The sequence below is a fragment of the Camellia sinensis genome, chromosome 2 (genome assembly GCF_055761805.1).
Source record: "Camellia sinensis isolate YWXY chromosome 2, ASM5576180v1, whole genome shotgun sequence".
NCBI lineage: Eukaryota > Viridiplantae > Streptophyta > Magnoliopsida > Ericales > Theaceae > Camellia > Camellia sinensis.
The window spans coordinates 65,809,996-65,821,824 of NC_138962.1; the positions used below are offsets into that span (position 1 = coordinate 65,809,996).

General features: G+C 32.9%; 1 non-coding gene across 1 annotated transcript; it reads right to left on the reverse strand.

Annotated features, from left to right (window-relative positions):
- Positions 1-3,165: 3,165 nt before the first annotated feature.
- Positions 3,166-9,069, reverse strand: LOC114323767 (uncharacterized). The gene is made up of 2 exons (XR_014361040.1): positions 8,400-9,069; positions 3,166-3,414 (listed from the first exon to the last, which is right to left on the reverse strand). It is a non-coding gene; the product is annotated as an uncharacterized LOC114323767 (transcript).
- Positions 9,070-11,829: the final 2,760 nt, after the last annotated feature.

The window sequence follows — 11,829 nt, forward strand, 5'->3', positions numbered from 1 at the left end:
AAAATTAAAAAAAATAAAAAGTCAACTTTTAACATATTTCCAAAATCAAGCTCACGTACCAATTTAAGAGACATACATAATTATAGTACTAACAGTTAATAAAAAAATCACGTGTCACGTACAACGCACGTGTCCAATCACTAATGTAGATAAATAAGTGAACAGATATATAATATTTAAATAAATTGTTGACATGTGCATAAATAAGGACATTTTGATCTTTCGCATTAATTGTCCAAAAAAAAATTTTTCTGCAAATCTCTTCCGTTTCTTCAACCATCACAAATTCAACATCTAAATGTATCCTTAATTTCTAATAAAAATAATACTAGAAATTATGAAAAAAATATCATAAAATATTTTATGAAAAATTTTAATCCTTTGATTAATATGCGATATTTTATTGTATGTATAATCTAACAATAGAGAATCTTTTATGATCATTTTTATGATATTTTTTTCATAATTCCTAACATTACTCTTTTAATAATTATTAAAAATATATAACGAATACTAAGGTACAAAGTGCAACTTCTAGAATACTATGTACAAAGTTTTTTAAAAAATCAATCATTTTAAAAGGGTGTTACTATTAATACCCCATCAATTATTTTGAACCTCTTATTTCTTTGGACTCCTGCTTATAAATTGTAAAATCCCTAAAATTTCTTTTCTCCTCCTAAATAATATCAAAATTATCCTTGTAAAAATATTCTACATATTCAAATGCACGCCTCCACACCCCAACAAGTCTCTCTCTTAAAATCCTAACAAAACCCACAACTGTGCAACCTCCCAAAACTAGTGGGAAAAAAAATTGTGTAATTAAGAAGTTTTTTCTCTACTTCATTACAAGATTTGTCAATCTATTTGATTTTTTTTTTTTTCTATTATCTCTTTTCACACACAACACAATCCATTTTGATGTTTCTCTGGTTGATTTTCTGTCATTCATCCATGGCCTCATTGTACTTATATGCTCTCTGTGTGAGCAAAACTGGATAAGATTTCACCCTCCGATCAACCACCCAAGGGTGGTCCGACCTCCTTTGTTTGTTTGCTTCTACTGCTGCTTCGGTTATCTGTTCCCGAATAAATAAGAAATGTTAGGTTACCTGTACCTGAACACATAAACAATATTCGAGCATGTGTTCCGAATTTTAGCCATATGAACGGGAGTTCAGTTCCAAAAAAATGGCGAACAATTTTTATTATTTTTGTCATTTTTTTTTTAAGAAACTTACTCTTGTAAGGTCAATCTCCTCTGAGCTAAGAACACTATCAAAACTATGAACCTCTTTTAAGCATTTATTGTTAAACTCCTCTCATCTCATGGAGTTATAGTTTCCGAAGAAGTGTATGCAATTAAATAGTTACCACCGTTGCCGTCGAAATATTGTCGCCAGAGAGTTTTCAAAATTTTAAGGGTGGATAAGTTTTGAGAGTGAGATTCAGAAAAAAAAATAGATGTGTGGTAATAGAGGTGGATACTCTCATAAATCCTAACTCATGATGTACTAATATGTGGGCTTAATTATTGGATAGTGTCTCAAAATTATTAATATCTTTTTTAGTAATTTCATTTAAAATTATTATTGTAAAAAATAAAAAAATAAAAAATAAATAAAAATAAAAAGTCTTAAATAATTAATAGAGTACTAAAAGCAGCACTCTTTTAAAAACAATAATGTGTTTAGGTATACGCTCGACTAGCTAAGCAAAAGAACAACCCACATTCCTCGAAGTGTCTTTTTGACCTTCAGGAAAAACGCTCACGTAGTGTTAACATGGCTAACATTCCTTGAAGGCTATGTTCGATTCCACAAGATTAATAGTGAGGTATTAATAATTCTATTAAATTAGTGTGATATTCACAATTCCATCCCTACCTCATTACTAATAATCTTACAAATTTGTTGGATTAATTATTCATTGAATTAATAATCCTAAAACAAAATGTCGTAACAAACATAGGATAATTGAGCCAACGGATTAATAATTCCAATTCCATACTCTAATCCTTCCAATCAAACATGCCAGAAGTGTCTTTTTAACCTTCAGAAAAAAGCACGTGGCTAACAACATACGAGTATAGAGACAACAAAAGATCAAGAAAAACCTTGCCCCCATTAGCTAACATAGAAACGGATTTCCAGATAGCAATTACCTTGCTTGTTTCTACTTTTTAAAAAACACTTTTCAGAAAATTTTACTTTCTCATTTTTTGTATTTTTTTGTTTTTACTGAATTTTTTTAATATTTTAAACAATTTTTTTACTTTTTAGATATACATAACATAAATATACCTAAAAAGTAAAAAAATTATAAAAAAAAATCTTTTAAAAATTCACTAAATACCAAAAATACAAAAAAAATATAAGAATTCAATACATTTTTTATATTTTTATGTATTTATTAATTTTTTAAAATATTTTTTCACAAATTTTTTACTTTTTAAATACATCTAAATAAGGTGCATCTAAAAAAGTAAAAAAAAAATATTTAAAATTTTAAAAATATGTACTAAAAATAAAAAAACACGAAGACTAAAAAAATCAATTCTCAAAAAACTTAATCCAAAAAATTCAAACCAAACACACTAAATAATTTCGATGTGAATCTCTTCCCGACCAGGCCAGGCTGAATCAGACCACCACTTGGGATGGTAATGGCTCAACCCACATGCAGCATTTGATGAAAGTACCCTGACACAGTTGCCTCCTTGAAGTGGTTTGTCAACCACGCTTTCCCTACCTCAAAACAATGATCCCCATCGAGGATTTGTTACTTGTCTACTTTAATGACATTAATCGTTTTAAAAACTAAATAAAAAATAAAAACAACAACAATACCAAGGAGCCGTGATAATCTAGGCCACACGGTTCACTTTAATTAACCTTTTTGTGCCCATAACTTCATTGCAGGAAGGGAACAAACAAAAAGCAAAGACTACGCATACCTGTACCCAATTTGGATTCCAATGCTGATTTATGAGAAATTTTGAATGGGCCTCCCATAAAGGATATATAATTCAAGGGAAGAGACCGTGGATGATAAAGGAGGAAGTCATCAAAAACTGAAAAGTAACATTGATAGAAACTAACAAAGCATATCAAGAAAGGGCATCGAAAGTGAACATGAAAATGGCAATAACAGAAACAGAAATTAGAGAAGGTTTTGAGCTTGTATAATTCACATTTATATCAGACGAAGGCAAACTAGTTTCAAACGTTTTAACCTAGCAATAAGAGTAGCAACATAAACATTGTTCATAACACCACTACTCCAAAGTTCGTTATAAGTTTCAAGTTTCAACAAACCAACGGCAACAAATTCTTGTGAAGTGAAAGCTTTATTGAACACAGAAAAAACTGGGATACATGGTCAAGATATGTTCCTTGCACTGCGCATCACCTGCAAAAACAAGCATTTTGAAAAGAAAAAAAAAAAAATCAAATTTGGGAAAAAATATAGCTGCTTAAAGCGAGAAACGATGACGGGGAAGGGCAGGGTCTAGTAAGTATATAATTGACATAGCACATACACTCTTTGGTTTACATGATCAAAACACGTCCCAATCCCAGTGTGCATAGAATTTTGAAGGCCATTTCAAATTTTCAACATATGACTAACAAAGTAAATCCTGCATTCCTCCTGTGTGTGTATTTTCATGCCTCAAAAGTGCTTGTACTGTTAAGGGAACTAACAATGACTGCACAAACAACAGTCTGCAGGTAATATGAATCCTCTATAAACCAAATTCTGAATTACAAGACACAAACAAAAAGAATCTTTACTCCTTAATTTACAACCATAACCCACCAGCTAATGTTCAGACTTTTTTTTTTTTTTTTCCCTTTTTATCAGCATTCAGACTTCTAACCACTAACTCTAAAAGATTGAAAAGAAGAAGGGGAAGAAAACAACAGATTAAGAAAAAGTAAGCTCTAATAACTGTTGTCGAACAGAACAAATATAAAAAATAGCCTTTTATTGACTAGCCAAATTACCATCAAAGTTTACACTGCCAATGTATATCATCAGACCATGAGAGAGTAATAAACTTCAAATATAGCTTTTACATCCTTTATGCGAAATTTTACATCTCAATTGATGGAACCAATGTAATACAATGTATATGAAAGTAAATCTATTATTCTGATTTTTATTTTTATTATTATTATTTTGGTAGGACAGGAATAAAGGAAGGAGAAGCTGCATCATGCAATAGTAAGACTTGAACCATAGGCACCACACTTGGTAAGGGGAGCATCTCATCCACCAAGTCAGCTCGTGGTCTTAAATTTTAAGTGTTAACTAAAAGGCCTACACAAGTGATTACAGGCAGAGAACCTTGAACGATTCAATATAATGAGAAAACAGCACATGCTACAATCTCACCCTAAAACGCATCTCACATTAAGAGCAGTTTTCTCCTATGCTCCAATCAGAACTTATAAAAAGTGGAAACACCTAGTTGCAAAAGGTCAAAAAGCACAAACATCAAGAATTGCAAGGACCAGCACTACTTGATCATAAATTAAAGAGAACAGGGTGTTAAGGGTTGATTGTAATGTAAAAGGAGCAGGAAGTTAAGGAGTGGAAGCAAACTGCATCAACCAGAGTTTTCTAATATACAATATCCACCATGGTTCCACTCTCATCTGAAAATTTCAGGCACTGCGGTTCGTGCAGCACATCAGAACAAGTTATTTGTTCAAACTTCAAAGCAGTCCTCCAAAAGGTCTTGATAGACCAGCTTCATTCAGATCACACTGTTTTAGGAATAACTCAATAATATCACAATCTCAACAATGAACATGCTTGACCTCGCATAAAAACCTCCCTTTTCCTGATTTGTTTTCACGAACACAAACATGTTAAAGGCAAAAAACCTACTACAGTTATTTCTATGTTTGAATCCCGCTGCTTCACCGTTACAAAAGAACAGATCTCTTTGTTCACATTGTAGCGTTGCTCGTCAGAGCATCTGATGTTAGCCTAGAACACCCTCAATCTATGAAGCATGGACACGGCAAAATGGAAGCCGTGGCGGTGTCGGATACGGGGACACGCCGGGGACACGGGGACACGCCGGGGACACGTACGGGACACGGCATCTGGCGTGTCCCCTTAATTTAATTTATTTTTTTGCAGGGGACACGCCATGGACACGGCAAGAAGAGTAAATGAAAGGGAAAACGAGTACAAACCTGGTCGGCGACGATCCAGAGCCCTTCGACTTCGATCAACGATCCAGAGCCCCATTCAATTTCGACGATCCAGCCCCTTCGATTTCGACGAGCTCTCTCTCGCCTTTGCCTTCGCAGAGCTCTCTCTCCCTCACGATCGCGATCGCGATCGCGATCGTCTCCCTCTCTCTCGCTTCTGATTGCGATCGTCTCCCTTGCTTCTGTCTCCCTCTCTCTCGGTTCTCTCCCGTCTGTCTTCTTGTCTTGATATTATAACTATTATAATAACTATTATTATTATTATACATTCATATATAATATATATAACTAATAACTATTATTATTTTAACTATTATTATTATTATTATTATTATTATTATATAATATATATAACTAATAACTATTATTATTTTATTATATATTATATAATAGTTATTATATAACATAAATATACTTATTAGATAATGGATAATACATATTATAAGATAATATATACTTATACATATTAATAAATAAAAAAAATAAACACATGTATGTAAAATAAAATAAAATAATTAATTACAACACATTATTTAAAAATATAATAAATAAATAAAATAATTAATATGTATTAAAACTTGGCCTAATAACCTTAAGGTTATGGTTTCAAGTCTTGGGGCCACCACTTTGTGCATTATGCTAAAGGTTAGGTGTGTACTCAATCTTTTCCCTCCCAAACACACATTAATGTGTACTAATTGGGCGTTGTTTTTTTTTTTTATTAAAATAAAAATATTTATAAAAAAATTAAAAAATTTGCCGTGTCCACTGTCGTGTCCATGTCCGTGTCCCCATTTTTTAAAAATTGCCGTGTCCCGTGTTCGTGTCCGTGTCCGTATGCGTGTCCGTGTCCGTGTCCGTGTCCGTGTCCGTGCTTCATAGCCCTCAATCAGTCATCTTATCCAGCAAGAAGTTAGTCCAACAAGCTGCAACAGGGTGAATGACTTTAGTACTTCACCAGATCATGTCTTCCATTGGTCCATGTTAGTGTGATATTATCAAACCTTAAATACTAGAATAAATAATTGCAGAAGCACCAACATGCTACTTATTCCAACCTAAAAACATAAAATGAACAATTGAATAAATTGAACCATTACTTCTACTAAAATCTAAGATTTAAGTCTGAGCCATCAGTAAATTCCACATCAATAAATTGAATTCTCACACTCATGCATACACAAAAGTTATCCAGCACTGAATCCTTCATTATAAGATACATATAATGTTAATTTAAGTAAAATGGCCATCTAATAATTTCTTGATGACTAAAAATAGTTTTATATATCAACCATCCAACACAGTCCTTTTGCAGAATTATGCCTTTTCATCTGAACCCAAATTAATCAAGTGATCAAACCATAACATTGGCAGTCTGAATTAGATGATTTGTTTGCCACCATTTTGGCAGCACTAATCCCTGAATTTGAATTTTAACTATTTGTCTAAATACATGACAATTATGCCTACACAATTCAAACTAAGTGTTCAGATTATGATTATCAACTGCCCACAACTCAACACTTTACCCTTTTTGTCATTTTATCTTTAGTTAGTTACGTAGCAAAATAAGAAGGTAGTGTTTGATTCGCTCAAATGATTTTGGACAGGACTAGAATTCTTAAGTCTCCTAAATTAGTGAATGGTGATTCCATTTGCAATTTATATTCTTTTCTTTTTTCACTGAAGCAAACATGGGAATGGTATTTCGACTGAATGACCATTACCATTCCATTCTAGACAAGGATTGATTGAAGAAAACTATACACACATAACATATGAAGATAGCAGTAATGCTAAAAATTTGGCAGACACGTCAAACAAATAACAGGTTAACGATATTCGTAACAAGAAATTGGGGCATGGCCTCAGGCAGCCTGGATTTCCAACAGACAGAAATGAATACACCTACGAGGTCCAATACAGGATTCAAAGACGAATATACATACAAATACAGACAAATCAAAATATACCAATCACAATTTAGACGCATTTCTCTATAAGAGAATTTCCAATCCTTCATCTTTTTTTTTTCCCACATCAAATTTGGGTAAATCTTTTTAACTAAAAGCATCTCCAATTCTTCACCTTTTCTTTCCTCAAATTTAAATTTGATGGGAAAAAACTCAAAAATCATCTCCAATCCTTTCATCAAATGTTATCAAATTAAGGAAGAGCCATTTTTTTCATCAATTTGAGAACTAATCAAATCCTTCATTAAATTTGAATCTGATGAAAACTGCTGAAGCATTGGAGATGATTTTTTTTTTTTTCCATCAAATTTGATGAAAAAGGAAATTTGGAATAAGAGTACTTTTAAAAAATATTTTGATGAAAGGATTGGAGTAATTCATATCAAATCATGCTTTTTACTCAAATTTGGTATCAAATTAGATGAAAATTTTGGTGAAATTTGGTATCAAATTAGATAAAAAATTTGGTGAAGGGTTGGAGAAGCTCTAAAAGCTCGATTTGATATGGGATACTCCAATAGCTTTTCATCAAATTTAACTAAAAGCTTGAATTGGTGAAAATCTTGAATGTTCCAATCCTCACTCACTCAAAAATATCATCAAATTCTTTTCAAAAATTCCAAGCTTAGGCCATCTCCAACGTTTACTCATATCTTTCATCAAATTTCAATTTGATGAAAATTTGGTGAAAACGGTGCTCCAATCCTGTCATCAAAGTGATAGCAAATGAAGGAAGTGACAAATTTTTCATCAAATCAAGGGAGTGTTTAACCTTTCATCAAATTTCGAAATTGACCATTGGTGGATGATCAGGTGGATGACCAGTGGACAACCAGAATTTGATCAAAATTTACTCTCCCCCGGACGACCAGCAGAATTGATGAAAACAATTGGAGTGCATCATATCATATCAAACTTTTACTCAAATTTGATGAACGTTTGCAGATGCTCTTATCCCCAAAAGCCACTTTTGTCAAATTTGGTGAAAACTTGACTTGAAAGAAGTTTGATGAAATGATTGGCGGCCACTTTCACCAAATTTTTCATCAAATTAACGATTGGAGATGCTCTAAATAGCCATACACATACAAAAAAATAAAAACACACATAGATAATCATAATTGCATCAAACCCTAATTTCAAACAAAGGAACCCAAGAACAAATCCATATACGAATCAAAAGGCAAGTAAGTACCTGAAAGACGTTGATAGATCTTTGGCGGGGCTTCTCAGTGAGTGTGAGAAGACGATGATGAAGAATGAGAGTGTGAGTGGGAGTGCGAAGGAGCATAGATCTTGTTGTAGGCGGTTTCGCCGACGAGGTAGATGCCGAAGGCGACGAGAGCGATGCCGAGGCCAGGAGTGGCGTGGCGGAGCTGGTTCGTCAGCATCGGGTGCTTCCTCCACTCGTCCCTCCTCCTGAAGAACTCCCCTGTTGGTCCCAATGGCTTTCCCATTTCTCTCTCTCTCTCTCTCTCTCTCTCAATGTGTGCGTGCTTGAAGGCTTGTATGAGTATGATGTATGTTGTTGATTGTTGGATCGGAGAGAGAGAGAGAGAGAGAGAGGGCTAAAATTGGTGTCCTCAAGTTGGACTTTACTGCCCAGATGGGCTGGACCAATACCTTGCCTAGTTCACAAATTTTGGGTATGGCCCTAGGAGAATTTAGTGCAAATTATAATACACTTTGTCCGTTTTATGTTCGACTTTTAAAGTTTTTTTTTTTTCACTTTTATCCTTCATATTTAAATTTTTTTTTTAAATTTACTCTTAAAACTGATTTATGTTCAAATTTAGACAAAAAATTTCACATTAATTGCCACATAACATAAAAAAGAAATATTATTATAAAGATATTTGAGTTTGGAATCATGTGACTGTTAATGTGTCATTTTTTTTTAAGTTTAGATAACTGAGCTTTTGGAATAAATTTAAAAAGGGAATGGCTTCCCTCCAGTCCAATCACAGATTGGAGAGTACTGTTGGGCCCGTGGGAGTCCACCACAGGTCTCGTTTCGATAATTCGTGTACAACTTGTTGAGTAATATATGCCTATAAAAAATCACGTTGATTGGATATCGATAATTATGTGATCAAATCAGTTTTGTATTAAAAAAAATTGGACGGTGAAAAATAAACGTCTTATGAAAATCTAATTTAATCACATAGCTATTAATATCCAATCAACGTGATTTTTTAGAAACATATAGTACTCAACGAGTTCTACACATTTAACAGTTCGGATTATCGAAATGGGACCCGTGATGGGCCCCCAAGGACCCAATAATATCCTCTAGTCTGATCACGGATTGGAAGGAAACCATTCCCATTTAAAAAAACTTGAAACATGAAAGACCAAAATCGAAAAAACAAATTTTAAGGGTCAAAGTAAAAAAATATCCAAATATAAAACCATTCCCATTTATTTTTAGCTACCAATTATTTAGTCGCCAAAAACATGATTTTATTTTTTTTAATTATCTTATCCACAACCTGTACGTATTCCATACAACCTGTACTATGTATATAAATAAAATAATACATATATTATCAACCTGTACGTATTCCATGTAGCCTGTACCATCTATTTGTTTTTTTTTTTTTTTTTTTTTGAATAAGTCATAAAATAAAATGATAAAATATGCAAACTTACAAGGGGCATATCCCATGCATACTTGTGTAGTTCTTTATGTATAATTGTCTAGTTCTGTCTTATTAGAAATATCATGTCAACTTGTGCGTACCTTGTCCCAAGTTCATGTAAATGTTGTATAGGAGGTTATAAACAACCTTATATCTTCTTAGATTCCTCATACTAGATGTGGTTCTTCTTTTTTTAAACATAACTTGTGTTTTTTTAACATGTGTAGTTAGAATTCTGGTTCATTTTTCATGTGCAGTTCATATATATGTACAACTTTCCAGGATTTAATGCTCGTTTCTGCAATTATCATATTCATAACATAACTTTAGCCAACAAGTTAATTTTCAGCCAAATGAATCATACAAGAAATTTTGTAACTTGCTTCGAATATGTCCATCCTTTTGCAACTTGTTTCTCAAATGACGAGGACATAGATTGTACACAGGTGTATGGTTGTGCTAGGTGGTTTTTGTAGAGTTCAGGCTAAGCAAAAATTGATTTTGTGTGCAGATCCTCAATATCAATTTGTTTCTTTTTTAAATGCCCCTTGTATTCTTGTATGTTTCCTTATTTTATTTTATGACTTATTCCCCAAAAAAACAAAAAAAAAAAAAAAGACAGGTTCTTTTGCCGTATGAAAGTGCATATCCTCAATATCAATCCTTATTTATTTCTAACCTAGATAAAATGAGGACACTATATGTTGGCAACTCAAATATATATTAGCTAAAACTAGTTCATTTTTTTCTTTCTTCTATCATCATCATGCTTCAGCATTGAATCATAACTAAATCCCTCGTAACAAGAGAAATGACATGCCAACCCTAGTAATATGAACTGTCTGCCCTACACAAGGGTTGATTCATAACATGCAACAGGAAAACATGTGCAAATAACTTCAAACTAAGAAGCCAACTCAATCTTCTAAGCAATTATAGGCCAAAATAAAGCAAATATGAACTATCTTCCTATAACAACCCTGACCCATGATTAGCCTATAACTTATGATTAAGAATGCCTAATAAGTAATTAAAAAGAAATTCTGAGTTAATTACATGTGTGTTGCATTATTTGTGTTTAGATCTGTTTGTTGTGGAAATATCTGTCTGTGTTTCCGCTTTTTAATACGAATTAAAGGCCTATTGACATCCGATTCCAAAATTGACTCAGTGTATTTGTTATTTAGAATTTTATGGTAGATTCAATTGAAATTCGATTCGAAATCAATAATTAAAATAAAATAATGCCAATTACAAAAGCCTAAACCAAGCTTAATTAGGGAAACCTAATCAAGCCTATATAAGGCAACTTATTGACTTAAGAGCAGTAAAGACACTTTCATTTCCTCATCTTTTGGCTCAAACGTGTGAGAGAGAGAGAGAGAGAGACCAAGAGAGAATTGAGATTAAAGCTTGGAAGGGAAGAATCTCTTGGGAATTTTAAGGTTTTGACTTGGAAATTCAAGCAATTGGACATCTAGAACACAATTAAGCTTCTAAGGTAAGAATTCTAGCCCTTAGTCTTGTAAAGTTGGTTAATGCATGAAGTCAAGAGAATTAAGCTATAAGATGCATGAATGATCTAAGCAAAGTAGGAACATGTACATTTCATGGAGTTTTGAGGTTATTTTCAAAAGAATTCTCTCATGCATGTGATAATTCTAGCTTGGTTTTAAGAATTCATCACAATTCTTACCATTTGGCCTCAATTGATCATGCTTTGAAAAGTTAAAACTCATATCATTACATGCAAATCATGTTCTTTACGTTTCAAGTTTGGTTTTGCATAATTGACTTGCCTTTAGGCTTTGATTTTGTGAAATGATCTTCAATTCATGATGTTTTACATGTTTATATATGTTTTCCCAAGTTTTGAGCCCAAAATGATGTGTTTTGTTGGTTTGAAATTGAGTTTTGAAGCTTGGACATCGATTTGGAAATTTCAGAATTTGCACCCTCTGCTCGAGTGGTGAAGTCTGCACT